Source organism: Dermochelys coriacea, chromosome 1 (assembly GCF_009764565.3).
Source record: "Dermochelys coriacea isolate rDerCor1 chromosome 1, rDerCor1.pri.v4, whole genome shotgun sequence".
Lineage (NCBI taxonomy): Eukaryota > Metazoa > Chordata > Testudines > Dermochelyidae > Dermochelys > Dermochelys coriacea.
In genome coordinates, this window is record NC_050068.2 from 306048462 (window position 1) to 306064667 (window position 16206).

Consider the following 16206-nt stretch of genomic DNA (forward strand, 5'->3'; position numbering starts at 1 on the left):
ACTGATGACTGTGCAATATTGGCAAAGGACATAGCAGAACTGGAGAACAAATTGCAGCAACTGCAAACACTTTTGCGTGATATCGGATTGGAAGTGAACATGTTGAAGACTAAGTGGATGTGGAATGAGCATTGTACAGCAGGAATCATCACTGTAAACATGAAAGTAATCAAGGAGGTTGACTAATATATTTATTTGGGTCAGCAGCTGAACAGAGACAACTTATTCAAAGGGGAATGCAGTAGGAGGAGAAAGGCAGGGTGGGCAAGTTTCAACAAAATAAAGACATCTCTAATGGATGATGAACTGCCCATGAAGAAAAGGAAAGAACTTTTTAACTCTACTGTTCTGCCAGAAATGATATATGGAGTGGAAAGCTGGTCAACGATGAAAGTGGAAGAAGAAAAATTCACTGTCACCCAGAGAACAATGGAAAGGTGAATGTGCAAGATATCACTCGGTGATCATATACTGAATGAGAATATCAGAAGGCATACAGAGGTGACCGACGTAGTGCAGGCAATGTACAATGCGGAGATGGGCGGGTCATCTAGTCCGCAGGCAAGACAATAGGTGGACAACCCGCATCAGTGACTGGATTCCCAGAGACCACAAGTGACTGCTGGGCAGACCGAAAATGCACTGGGCTGATCCTATGACAAAACTTTTTGCACAGAAATGGAAAGAACATACTTCCAACAAAACAGAATGGTGGGCATCAACTTGCGTTCATGGAGGAATGGACGAGGATAAGCTGGAAAAAGGTGATAATTTCAGTGCAACACTTGTAGCTAAAGTACAGCTCCTTTTAACCTTATCCTTGATGGAACTATCAATCTTCCTATGTACACATAAGATTCTACTTCTTCTACAAGTTCACCACTGTTGCATTTCAACACTTTATCTGTTGTCCCTTTTCAAAGATGCAACGACTTTGTCTTCTTGACATTTATTGTAAGTTCAAGTCGACTACACCAATTTTCCAAGATCATGAAGAGTATCATCATTAATTCAAACTTGTCTGCCAGTTGTACAATGCCATCTGCATCAGCTAAAGAGCTTACCTTTAGATCACCCAATGTCACACTCTCCAACTCAATGTACCATTCTTAAAGTCCAATTTAAAAACATGATGAAAAGCTATAGTGATTCCATGCCCCTTTGTCTTACACCAGATTTTGACTTGAACCAGTTGCTTAATTTTCCACCAATTTTTACGGCACTCCAAGAGTCTTTGTAAATAACTTTTATAATTGCAGTTATCTGGAACTCCACAGGATTTTATTACTTTCCATAATGCTTCCCTCCAAACTGAATCAAATGCCTTCATTAAGTTGATGAAAACAGCAAACATATTTAATCCCGATTCTTGCTTTTTTCCGTCAGCTGTTGGAGGTGAATATCCAACCAGTGCAACTTTGGCCTGGTCTGAAGCCGCACTTTTCCTCACCCACTACTTCCTCTAAATCTGTTGACAATTACTTTCATCATGATTTTTCCCCAGTAGTGATAACACGCTATATCTCTATAATTATTCAGATTGGCAAAATCTCCTTTCTTCAGGATTGGTACAACTGTTGCCTTTAGCCAATCATCTTGTACCTCATTTTGACCCCATATCTTCTTATATATCTTTCCTAATGCTATGATAGCACTTACCTTGCCAGCTTTTCGCAGCTCAGCTGTTATATATTGTCTATTCCTGCAGCTTTCCCATTTTAACTGCTTCACCACTCTTTCTATTTCTTCTTCTGATGGTGGGGTTCAGTGCCGATACCTCATTCTGCCTTACAGGCTGCCCTGTCCATCTGCATGTTTACAATGCTTGCATTTGGATGCAATACAAATACAAATACAGGTTCCTGCATTTTGTCAAAATGCTCTTTTCATACTTCCAGCCCTTCTTTGGCATTTGTTGTTGATTCATCTGTAGCCTTTTTTGCTGCTTACATTGTTATTCTGAATGTGCCATACAACTTAACCTTTTCGTGTTTTGTTTTAATATCTAGTTTTCTTGATGCCTCTTCTAGTTGTTCAACCTCTTCTATCCAGAACTTTTCCTTGGCCAGTCTTTGTGATCTCTTCAGTGCTTCATGCAATACTTTTACTTTTTCAGCTTTCCCAGCAGTCTTGGCTTGTTTACACTTTTCTTGTAAAGTTCTTGTTTCTTTGCTTGTCCAGCTTTTCCTTGTTTGCTTATACCTTCCAATAACTTTCTTCACTGTATTTTGTATTATTTCTTTGAATATTTCTCAGCCAGTCTGTATTGAGATTTCTTCATCATTGCAAATTAATGGCCTGAAATGCCTGTCAAGAACCACTTTGTATGCCTCCATCACAGAGCTATCCTTTAATTTACCAAGATGAAATTTGGCTCCAGTTGCACCCATCTTTGTCATGTACCTTAATTTAATCTTAATCTTCCCAATTAGTAGTTCATGACCAATGCCACACACAGCACTTCTATAGACTTGAACATCAAATAGTGACCTTCTGTGGCTTTTACTGATAATAATATGGTGAATCTGGTCTTTGGTTTGACATACTGGTGAACTTCAAGTAACTTTATGCATATCTTTGTGAGGAAACCAAATACCACCAATAATCAGATTGTACATCTCACAGCAAGTTCTTAACTCTACCTCATTGTCATTTGCTGCCCCAGTACAGTGTGATCCAGGTCTATTCATTTGCCTACCATATCCGCTACCCACCTTTGCATTCGTATTTCCAATTATCAAAGTCATATCATGATAAGGAACTCTGTCTACAATGTTTTCCAGCTGTTGATAAAATCCATCCTTCTCTTCCTCTTTTGCTGCTTCTGTTGGTGCATAATAGATCACAGCTATGCATAATTTAATATAGGCAGTAGTAAATCTTGCTATGACAATCTGCTCAGACATTGGCTTCAAGCTCTTCACTGAAGTAACTGTTCTCTTGTCCACAGCTAGAGCAACTCCATCTCTATGCCTCATTTGTCCACTTGAATATCTGAAATGAAGAAAAATATAATTTTCAACTGTGAACTCTTCTATACTCAGCCAATGTGTCTCCTGTATAGCAGCAAAGGAAACTTTGTAATTTCCTGAACTCCTCCGCTACTAGCTCAGTCTGACCTGCAGTAAATAGAGTTTACATGTATTGCAGCTTGCAATACGTGTAATATGTTCAGCTGTTATCTGAAATCCATGACCAATTCCATTTGGTAGGCTTGATAGGCCTAAATCCACATAAGTCAGTCTGGTTTGCTGTATTGTTTCTATTTCAAGTTTCGGATATAATGACTCATTAGGCCAATCTACCCATTGCAGCTTATAACATACTAGGCTGCTAGGAAGAGGTATCAGCAGTTCCACCATAGTCCACTTGCCTTCTAAGGCAAATGAGCTTGCACTGGTTGGATTTGAAATTAGTGTTTTATTTCACCTAAACAGACTTGCCTAAAGAGGCTAAGTGAGCCCTGTCTGCCCCGGCTTGAAATCTGAGTTTCCCTTCTAGATTCAGTTAGTTCAGAGCATCTTATTCCATAATATTCGGTGCAACCCTTCTGGTATTCTTCAAGACAGAGTACTCCCATCAACCACACAGGAGATTTGCCCCTACAGTGTTGTATCCCACTGATACATCTACTATTTTTTAATTGATCTAGGTTGTTGCAATTGTGAAGTGTGCACTCTCTAAGAGTCCTGAATGTTAAAACTGCCACCGACCAATGTGTTAACTACATTTTTCATTCTTTTGGACAAAATATTATTGATCATATCATAATTTAGCCACGGAATGGAGAGCGACAAAGTTCCAAGCCTACCTTGCTTGTCACCATGAAAGGTTTTCCTCCTTCCCCCCCCCCGCTGCTGGTGATGGCTTATCTTAAGTGATCACTCTCCTTACAGTGTGTATGATAAACACATTGTTTCATGTTCTCTGTGTGTGTATATCAATCTCCCCTCTGTTTTTACCACCAAATGCATCCGATGAAGTGAGCTGTAGCTCACGAAAGCTTATGCTCTAATAAATTTGTTAGTCTCTAAGGTGCCACAAGTACTCCTTTTCTTTTTGCGAATACAGACTAACACGGCTGCTACTCTGAAAAAAGTTCCAATAGTAACTTGTAGAACATTTAGTAAACAGCTGGTAAACAAAGCCCTGAAGCAGAATGTAGCTTCATGAGAAAGACCAATGCAAGATAATACAGAATCTAAAATGGGTGATCACAATAAAAAAGACTTCCAGCACCCTGATCTCTTGAAAGTTAGGCCAGAAATGTTAAATACTTCAGGTCAAGTTAATTCCTGACGAAGCTCCACTGACTTCAGATTAAAGTTCTTTCTTATTCTAAGGGTCTGAATTTATCCTGTTGCTTCTTTGAGTATAACTTGAAAAAAAGTAGTAGTTATAAATAGTTGAGAGCACAGCTTTCTAAGTCCAGCTCTTGGCAAAATCACAAAGATCAGAGTAAAGATAAAACTATGCAATCTGTAGGAGAAGCTTGAAGACCCTGTTACAAATAAGGGCACAAGCCTTTAAACCAGACTTATTTGTTTTTCAAGGTCAAGCTGATTTCATAATCGTCATATACAAAGCTTGGTTCTTGGTATTTGCTTGCTGTTCACTTCAGTTCAAAATAGAGTCCTGGCCAGAACCGTAGGATTACCTCTTTCTACAACTAAAGCATTACTCAGACAGGGAACAAATTAAAAATATCAGCTTTGTTTAGTCTTTGTTCATTAAGATATTGGATAATATGCCTGAAGATATGCTTTCAGTAAAACATTATCAAGAAAAATGTGTTATAGTTAAAACCTATAAACTCATTATTTTGATTTGATCTTCGGCAAATTTGGGAAGAACCTTTTTTTTTAACAGTGTCAGTATCTAGGTCAAATCATTACCAAAATGTTCAGATATTTTGACAGACAAGAGGATTAAGCTAGGACTGGAGCATCCTTTTCTGTCCCTTATTTTCTATTTTCTTCCATCGAGAGAAAGCAATGAGTCAAATTCTTTGATGTTTCAATTCTACTGAAGTGAAAGGATTGCAGAGGGGTATAAAAAGTGCAGGTTGGTCAGTTAATTAAATGGCAGCAAGAGCAGAGCTCCTGTGGATTTCTTACTGAATTTATTGGGGAGGCAGGAGATTTGCACCCTTTTGTCTGATATTTAATGATCTATCTTAATTTTGCATTTGTTATTTCTGTAAATTGATATACAGTTATAATAAATGCAGGGTATGTTGTGAAGGTCAAAAGTATAACTGGGTTAAAAAAAGAATTAGAAAAGTTCATGAAGGATAGGTCCAGGATTGGCTATTAACCAAGATGGTCAAGGATGTAACCCCCATGCTCTGGGGATCCCTAAGCCTCTGACTTCCAGAAGTTGAGACTGGACATCAGGGGATGGATCACTCAATAATTGCCCTATTATGTTCATTCCTTCTGAAGCATCTGGCACCAGCCATTGTTGTAAAACAGGCTGCTGGGCTAGACGGACAATTGGTTTGACCCAGTATGGCCATTCTTATGTTCTTATGATTACTTATGGTTATTTATGAAGTCAGTTAACAGGTACAACAACATTTGACCGAATGACTGAAAAGGTATCACAACTCCGCTTCACAAACTTTTAACCTTCTTTTACTGCAGAGAAAACACTGCAATCTAAAGACTGGATTCAAATCCCACTAAAGTCAATGGAAGTCTTTCCATTGACTTGAGTGGACATTGGATTAGGCCCAAATATGGAAGAACAAATTCGACATACATTTACTCTGCCAAATTTAGATATCTTTATTCACAATGAAGACAATCCCATGAAGGGTTTTCTGAGTAGAGACTGAGTAAAAAAAGAAGACCTTATATTTTGGCCCATTGAGGCTTTCAAGTTGTTCTAAAATAAAGAGCTTAATAAACTGAGGTAGAAGCAAAGGATGCAAAGTTGGGGTTCTCAGGTATATAATATTCCCAGTTGCCACTAAAGCTGCAGGCAGAGGTTTGGTTCTTTAAACCACTACTTTCCTGAATAGGCACTGAGATCTAATGCTTTATATTGACACACTGCATTGCATGGATGGTATTTCTTGATGGAGTTTAATATTTGTACCTTTACCCTAATGATGCTAAAAAAAATAAAATCTGAAGACAAATTGGCTGGCAGCAGATGAAATTAAGAGAAAACCAATTATTATGAAGACTGGATTGTTAAAAACTATTTTTTGCCTAATTTTTATATTTGAATTTCTCTCTCCAATTATTGTTACAGCCTGCATTGGTAATGGTAGTACTCAGCTTTGCTCAAGTTAATGTAATCGTTCTAGTATGACAGAAATATGGACAATGTTAGATACATGGTCATAGTCCACTCCAAATTATTTCCTTTGCCTAGTGAATGTAAAAGTCTGCAAGCTGTTGCAAGGGACAAAAAAATGCATTAAAAATAAGTTCAGACTGTAAACAACCACCCGAGAGACTCAAGCCCAGAATACAGAAGGCAGTGGGTGGAGGCAAGTGGAGCATTCTACTACCAAATATAGGAAAAGGGAGGGTACTGAGAAAGTCACAAAATGGCTTGAATTAGAGTGGTCCAAGTAAACCTAGACGGGGGAGAACAATCAAATATCAGTATCCAGGCTGCAGCAGCTGTGAACCTATGGCCATGATTTGTGGACAGACTTTCTGCTAGTCCAGTGGGCAATGGTGCATCACAAGAATAGAGAAGATGCCACAGTACAAATGCCTTTTCATATAACTAGTCCCACAGTTACAGTTGAAGATGAAACCCAGGGAACACTGCCCTTCTGATTTAAGGTCCTTCTGATTTATTGCGGGCACACACAGTAACTAGAAAGAGAAAGAGAGGGTGGCATTAAAAGTGATGTTAGATATAAAAGAAGGAAGGAACTTTGTAGGCAGATGTTGGTGTAGTGAGTTCACCCTCACAGATCATACACACAACAGAAAGCTGGAATACTTACACAAACCCAGACTGAAACCAGCATTCAGTTACAGACTCACGCATCACTGAACCCACAAAGAAACTGCAAAATCCCTAGTGTAACAGAGACCTGGACCAGCCATGTGGAAAGGACTCTCCACACAATCGAGGGTTAAGTGGATGAGAAGTGGTGGAATTTCATTTCAAAGATTGTATTTCCCCTTCTGTTTTTTAACATAAATAACCAAACGTTCTCTTGATTAAGTCTCCATGCTCTAGTGAGACATCAAGTAGCCATATTTTAGATCTTAACTAATGCATGCTCTCCTTTGTAAGTCGTAGAAAACTGGCCTAAGAGAGATTTAAAATAAGTTTAAGCAATTGATTTTGATATTCTAAACTTGTCCCTTTGGGACCAATCCATTCAAGTAGCAGAGATAACACTCTTAAAAGTGCCTTAAGGACAAGTGCATTCTTGCAAGTGTGGTAAATATATTAGATACTAAAGAATTGAGTCTCTCTCACTCTCTGCCTGTGGCACATAATAGTGTAGTCTCCTGCGGGCTGTAATACTTTAGTCTGATTTCAGTTGTTGGGTTTAGTGTGCAAGTGCTGAATGGTGTTGGAGGCGTGTGATATGGAGAAGGACAGACTTGATGATCTGGTGGTTCCATTCTGGCCTTATCTCTAAGGCTTTATGGCTCTCTGACCATGAAGCTTCCAGACGCAGTCACTACATACATATGTGCATTCACTGTTACAGCAGTAATGGTAACATATATAAAACACCATGTGCGAGCAAGAGGAAAATACATTAGCCCTCCTACTATGCTGAGGAAGACGTCAACAGGACAATAAAAAGTTGGGAAATACCTTCTTTCTACTTCCCCTGGTAAATGCAACTATGTGAAACAGTCAATATGTACACAATCACTGCAGTCTTCTCCAGACATAGAGAGGTTCAAAAACATCAGCTGCCAATGCAGTGTGTGTTGTACAAGTGATCATCACAGAATGCCCAGCGAACTACCCAACTGTGGTGCATGTCATAGAAATACCCATCTAATTACTACTACTAGATACAGTCCTATACAAATGTCAACTAGCAGGGTAGACACAACACCAGCCTATTTAGAAGGAACTGACTTCAGAGAAAAATCATTCAGTGAGCTGTGCTGCTCATCATCAGGCCCAAATAAATTTGCTGGCTCTTCATAACCATCCAGAGGTTAGGGTGCCCCTATCAGCAATGCCTCCTGTAGGGGAATGTTGCATAGCACTGCAACATTTTGTGTAATTCCAACAGTGAGAGAACACAGTAGACCAATTAATAAGCATGGGGGGGGGAATCTAAACTTGAGGGAGGTGAGTTTGCAACAAGAAGAAAAGATTAATTGACTCAGTAAATAACATTGCCATGGGAAGGGATCCCATCTGTAAATAGTTTAGAAGTCACAGTGCCTGTCATAGAGCTTTGTTCATTTTTAAAGCATAATAAGATCAATAGATCTATCAACGTAAGAGCCTGACCATTGTGAGATGTACAACTGACCATTGCTCTAGCTGGCCGTTCTTCAAATTCTTACTCCTCCCTGTTATTCTGTATGGCCTATTTTGCATCTTTGTTCTACAGTGTTTGTTATACAATATCAGTGTCTGCCATTGATCCTCAGATTGTGTAACACATAATTGCTGCAATCATCAAGGTATTTCTGTTAAACCCCAGATAATATGTACTTTCAAATCATTCATGTCCATAGCAAAGCAATTTTATTCGCTTAGCAGAGGGGATAGACTTCACTTGAAAGCAGCTTTTAATGTGGGCTGAGAATTGGAAGGTTAATATTTATTTACACAGATTTTTTCCCCATATTCTTTAAAGACATTGATGTTATTGCTAAGCTTTTCATTTAGAATGAGTCATGGCTGTGGCTTGATATTACAGAAGGGATTCCTATCTGGACTCCTTACAAAGCACACATTTTTTATTTATATTTGAATCAGATGCAGGAAGAGCTTAGCAACTTTATTTCATTAACTGTAAACAACCCAGCTCCTCCCAAGCTGAAATTTAGTACAGATTTACAAATAACATTCTATGGTTTGTTCAATATGGTAACTATTCCTGAAAAACAAACTGTTGATTCAGCACAGGGGGTTATTACTGCAAAAGTCAAGAGGAAATCCCAGAAATGAGAATGAGACTGTAATGACATGAAATAGGTCAAACAGGCAAAAGGTGCTGGGTGTGTTTAATTTTTCTTCTTTGGATACAAAGAAACAAATATAAAGTCAACAGTACAGGCTTTGACTGGAATGAGCATTCCATTAAACATAACATTTTGTAAAAATATTATCCTTTAAACTCTGTTCACTGTGGTCATACCTATAATAATCTGGAATAACAGGTCAACAGAATGTTAATTGAATTTGCAGATGATACTAAACTGGGTGTGCTGTGAGCACAGGGACCTAGAAAGGAAAGTGGGCAGGAAATGATTCAGTGTGGAATAATATAAACTAGTATAATGAGGGTGAAATTATCCAAGGGAGGAGAAATGTTTGGAAAGCAGAAGAGCTGAAAAAGACAAGGGGCTTAATCTTCTAATCTGGCTGAATGGCACTCAGCACAATACCTGGTTTTGGGAGCAAAGGTGGCTATTAACCTCTTTTATGTTTATCTGATCATGGGATCAGCCAGTACCAATTTGGTGTCAAGCATAATGTTGAGCAGCCTAACAGTCAATGACAGTATTGATGCACAGGCCATGTAGAACAAGGCCCTTGTTAGGTGAGCCCCATTATTAAAAAGTGATCTTCTGAAACAGATGAGTGGCTTTTTTCTGTTGTTCTTGCATAGATTTTTTACTTAATGAAATGTTCACTTTAGATATGAACATCTAGTGTTGTATAGATATTAAAGTAAAATCACAGATGCTTTGATCTTTTTTTCCCCTCTTAGTAAATCTCACAAGATACTGTAGTTATTCAAGGCCTGATTTTGATCTCACTGACAACGATATAAATCAGCAGTGACTCCACTAAAGTCAACATCAACGTAAAGCTTCTATAAATAAGATTAGAATAAGTCTGTTATAAGTTGTTCTCTGTAAAATATGTATTTATCTGTGACAGCCAAGCAAGCTCCCTTCTGGGGGGCAGATTTTGGGGTTTTTTATGGTTTTGTTCTACAAACAGAAAAAGGTTGATGGTAGAGTCCAGCCCAACTGGAACTTGAGCAGAATAGACATCTATTGAAGACATCTCTGAAACAAAATGTTCAAAATTCTGCCATGCAAATGGAAGCTGACAAATCTGCCTACACTAATCGTATTCATCAATGAGTTGCCTATATGCACTATACTCATATTTGGTATGTATAAGCTTCTCATTGCTATGATTATACTAGAGACCTTACAGGAGCACAGCCATTGTAAGATCTCCTATGTGGCTGCTCTATGCCGATGGGAGAGAGCTCTCCTGCCAGCATAATTAAACCATCCCAACAAGTGGCTGTAGCTATGTCAGTGGGAGAGCATCTCCTGCGGATATAGCACTGTCCACACCGGCCCTTCTATCAGTGTAACTTATGTTGCTCAAAGGTATGGGTTTTTTCACACCTCTGAGCGACATAAATTGTTCAAAGAAAAGGAGTACTTGTGGCACCTTAGAGACTAACAAATTTCCGATGAAGTGAGCTGTAGCTCACAAAAGCTTATGCTCAAATAAATTTGTTAGTCTCTAAAGTGCCACAAGTACTCTTTTTCTTTTTGCGAATACAGACTAACACGGCTGCTACTCTGAAACCTGTCATAAATTGTTCAGACACAAGTGCCAGTGTAGACATAGCATAAAGCAAAATTCCGCTAATTAAATCAAATGCAGAAGATGTTCCTTGCTCTACTGGTTTAGGAGTAAAGGGGGCATCTCACACAACCAACTTCTCTTTGACTATTTTAAACATAAAATTTATATTTTAGAAGCTATTACAAGAATGATTCATTATTGATAAATAATTGGCAAAATACAAGTATGACTGAAAAATAAGCTCAAAATAAAGGTAACATACATTTGGATAAATAATGTTGAGAGGGCTCAAAGGATGCCAGATCTCCATTCCATTTACTCCTTCCTCTTTTTCCCTCCCTTCTGGTCTCTTGCTTCCCTCCTCTCCCTATTCATGTATGTCTTCACCTATTTTATTGGTGGTTTCAGAGTAGCAGCCGTGTTAGTCTGTATCTGCAAAAAGAACAGGAGTACTTGTAGCATCTTAGAGACTAACACATTTATTTGAGCATAAGCTTTTGTGAGCTACAGCCCATTTGATCCGATGCATAGAATGGAACATATAGTAAGAAGATATATATATATATATACATACAGAGAAGGTGGAAGTTGCCATACAAACTGTAAGAGGCTAATTAATTAAGATGAGCTATTATCAGTAGGAGAAAAAAACTTTTGTAGTGATAATCAAGATGGTCCCTTTAGACAGTTGACAAGAAGGTGTGAGGATACTTAACTTAGGGAAATAGATTCAATATGTGTAATGACCCAGCCACTCCCAGTCTCTATTCAGACCCAAGTTAATGGTATCTAGTTTGCATATTAATTCAAGCTCAGCAGTTTCTCGTTGGAGTCTGTTTTTGAAACTTTTCTTTTGCAAAATTGCCACCCTTAAATCTTTTACAGAGTGGCCAGAGAGGTTGAAGTGTTCTCCTACTGGTTTTTGAATGTTATGATTCCTGATGTCAGACTTGTGTCCATTTATTCTTTTGCGTAGAGACTGTCCGGTTTTGGCCAATGTACATATCAGAGGGGCATTGTTGGCACATGATGGCATATATCACATTGGTAGATGTGCAGATGAATGAGCCCCTGATGGCGTGGCTCATGTGATTAGGTCCTATGATGGTGTCACCTGAATAAATATGTGGACAGAGTTGGCATCGGGCTTTATTGCTAGGTTCCTGGGTTAGAGTTTTTGTTGCGTGGTGTGTGGTTGCTGGAGAGTATTTGCTTCAGGTTGGGGGGCTGTCTGTAAGCAAGGACTGGCCTGTCTTCCAAGATCTATGAGAGTGAAGGATCATCAGGAGAGGTTGTAAATCTGTGATGATGCACTAATATGTTATGTCTACATAGCATTGGCTGGTCTTGTAACTTTGACAAGGCATAAAATTACCTAGTTACATAGTTCTACTGAAGATCCTGTGAAGCATACAGCATTCAGAAACACATATAAGCTGTGATTCATTTCTCTTTTTGTACTTTTCATTATCTGTTTCTTTATGAAAATCAATAAAACAATTAATCACAATCATACACGACATAATGTTGTGAAACTGAAGTGTTTTAAGAATTCTACAAAAAATGTCAATAAAAAGGCAACTATGGGCGTGATTTTGCAAATGTTTGATCATATGTTTAACCATGGTATTCATCCTGATGAATGAAATTTGAACTATTCACACGCATATAATTAAGCATGTGCAGAATTAGGGCCTAAAAATGCATTCACACCACACTAACATATATTGTTTCATTGGTTAACAGGAGTAATACTGGAACCCATTCCCCATGAGTTTGTGCAGATTTTACTCTCAGTTCTGTCTTTTTATTTACTTATTAGTATCATTATTATTGTTGGGTTTTTTTCTATTATTTTCTATGGAATCTGGACCTTGACCTTGACCAAGAAATTTGATAAAAAAATAATGATTATCCCTGTCCTAGATCTTTTCAATCCAGGAAGGCATCTTGGGACACAATCTCCCATCTCATACACTAGTTTTAAGATGGTGTAACTTTTAAATTACACCTGTGTAAAACCAGTGCGAAGGAGTTAAGACTCAAGTGCTTTATTTACTGATAATCACTTAAATTCTGACCTCCCCATAGATTTTTTTTTCTTATCTGACTAAAAATAGGTGGGGAGTTTAGCATGGAGTTTAACCTGGAGTTTACCAACATTCTGGAATAAAGACTACTCTTAGCTGCATAAGAACAAAAAAGATCATCAGGCAAGACATTCAAAAGCTAATTGGCCTTTAATGGTTATTGCCTTTTTTAAAAAGTAGTATTAAATCTCATCTGATATTAAATTTACAAGGTCAGTGAAAATGAAATAATTATTACCAGTAATTTCCTTTTCCAGTGTTTATAACCTAGAAGCATGTAAGCTCTTCTAAAGATTGTTATATCTTATTGCGCTGGGCTTTACAGATTGCTATATTTCATAACAAGCAAGTGATTAGACATGTAGAGCACTGACTCACTGTTGCTGGTCTATCTCCCTCTGTAATGTAATAAAACATGTCTTAATGTGTTAGGACAGGGAATTTCCAAGAGAATGTGCTAGAAGCAAAGGACTTAATCCTGCACCAATGAAGTTGTTGGGTGTTTTGCTACTGATTTCACTGAGAGCAGGACTGGGATCAAGTTGAGTACGTTGGAACCTAATTCTGTGAAATACATTTGTTCATGCTCTGAAGCCATATAGCTCCCAGTAAGACTTTTTGTCCTTTATCCTTGCCATAAAGTTTTGATTAAGTCAACGGCCTTTACTGATTTAGTGACGAGGCATGAATTGTGTACAGAACATTGAATTTTTAATAAATAAAACAGAATGAATTGTTCCCAATGAGTGATCTCTGATAAAATGTCTGCATGCTAGGGGCACTTTTATATTTGTGATTGGAAAGTATTCCTCTTTTCACAGCTGTTACCTGGCTAAAAAACAATACATTAGCACAGCCAAGAAGTGGGAGTTGAAAGGAGCTATTAATTTCCTTCGTATGAGACAAGGTGTTTTCAGGATTATGGACTATAAAGTTTCCTGTTTTTCAGACAGTTCTTAAAAGCAGACCTTGGGTGACCAAATTTAGCTTTCAGTTACACTGAACTGGGAATAACTCCCAATGAAGTTACTCCTGATTTACACCAATGTGACTCAGAGTCCTTTGTATTTTATGGATATATCTTGTTTTGTTGCCCTCTTCCTTAAATCTGAGCAAAAATCACTCATCTGTACTTCATCCTCTCCATGTTCTATTAATTAAATTAAGTTATTAATTATTATTAATTATTATTTATTTATACTTCAGTAGCACTTTGGAGCCCAGTCATGGCCAGGACCCCATTGTGTTAGGCACTGTCTGAACAGCGAATCAAGAGACGGTCAGTGCCCCAAAAAATGTACTGGGTCATGACACTGTATATTTCTTATTCCAGCACTCCGAATATTGAGAAAATGGAGACTCATTGGTTGCTGGAGTTGTTTACTTCATATAATAATCTAATCAAAACCTGCTGTTTTGGAAAGTAAATTTTAAATTTATATAGTGTGGGTTCTGGCCAAATATTCATTAGCTTCAGATCTTCCAAAATTCATTGGAACCACAAACAACAGCAGTGTCTTGCTATCATTTACTACCCTTTCCACACTTTCAAAATTGCAGTAAACAGTGAAGCAGGTTAAATTAAACAATAAAAGATTAATAATGGTAAATCAGATTCTAGTCTCATCAAAACTGGATGAGTCTCTTTCCTATGAGCCTTACCGGTAGCTTTGTTTGGTTGTTTTGTTTGGAACATTGACAGTTGCCTTTTGTCTAAAAACCATTCAAAACAGTTTATCTATGAAACAGGTTAACATTTGCCCTGGAATGTAGATCAATTAAGACCAAATAGAGAGCTCTATTAGTAGGTAATATTTTTAAAGAGAGAATGCAAATTAAAGATGATCAGGAAAGAAGAATGGGGTTGCTATTTTTTATTCGGGAAACCAGAAAAAATTAATTATTTGTTTCTGCATTAGATATTCAGGTTTTAACTACCCTGGAAGACCCTATGGTGACTGGAGAACTAGTAAAATTATGAGATGGCAAAAATCCAAAGAATAAAAGTAGACCAATTGACAGAGGAATAGATTTATAATCAGACTGTTTAAAATGCTTTGGTTTTTTGCTTGTTTTTATTAATACCTGTTTAACTTCAATGTTCAATGAACATTTTGGGCAAATGATGTCTCTGTGAAAGGTTCTCTTCTCCTACCTCATCAATTTAAAGAGTGGAAGTACACAATACACATCTTTGAGAACCCAATTATCAGAAGCAATGTAAGCCCAAGCTTCATTCATGGCATAATGTATTTCTATAAGGAAATCAAATTATTTTAATGGAATCAGGTCAACAGTTGTTTTATTTTCATATTACTATATCAAAGCTACAGTGAAAAATGACTCTACATTACATACACTGAGGAAATGATAGCACTTCCTGTTCTCTCATATCTGGAACATTAGCCATCTGAACCTCCAAAAAAATGAGGCTAAATAATTTACCACACTGTTTATTTCAAAGAGCTCCTTCCAGAATCAAAGGAAATCTACGTGCTTGTTTCTAAAGGCATTGTTCCTTCAGCCTGTGATGTTCATCATTATGCTTTACTGCTTTTGTAACCTAAATATAGTTCAATGGTTCAGAATTTCATGGTTATCCCAGTTGATTCCTTTCCTATTGTGTAAGGATGAACAATAGGAAGCAAAGAATAACTAATGAACATAACGTGTTGAAAACAGGTAAAAATTTCTATGCTCAAATAAATTTGTTAGTCTCTAAGGTGCCACAAGTACTCCTTTTCTTTTTTGCGAATACAGACTAACACGGCTGCTACTTTGAAACCTACATTCATATTAGAAATAGAGCTTAGGAACAGGTTTGCGGAGTTGGAAAAAGAAGAAGGGGCTCAGCAGGTAGTTGCTGAAGGTGGAAGGGCAAGGAAAAAAAGAAGAGAGGCTAGTCCTATAGGAAAAGGGGAAGAGTCAAGGGAGACTACACCAAATATGAGCCCCAGGAGGATACAGGATGGGTTGAAGAAGATTGTAAGGGAAAATAGGAATGGAAAGAACTTGCAGCCAGAGGGAACAGGGGAGAGACCGGAGAATAGCACTGTCACCAGGAAAAGGCAGGTCTATGTGATCGGGGACTCTTTATTGAGAAGAATAGACAGGCAGTAACTAGAGCTGATCCAGAGAATAGAAGGGTGTGCTGTCTTTTAGGTGCTAAGATACGGGATGTAGACCTGAGGTTGAAAAGGATCCTAAAGGGAGCGAGAAAGAATCCCCTAATTATCCTTCATGTGGGAACAAATGACACGGCTAGATTCTCGCTGGAAAGTATTAAGGGAGACTATGCTAGGCTGGGGAAGACGCTTAAGGAAATCGAGGCTCAGGTGATCTTTAGTGGGATCCTGCCTGTTCCTAGAGAAGGGCA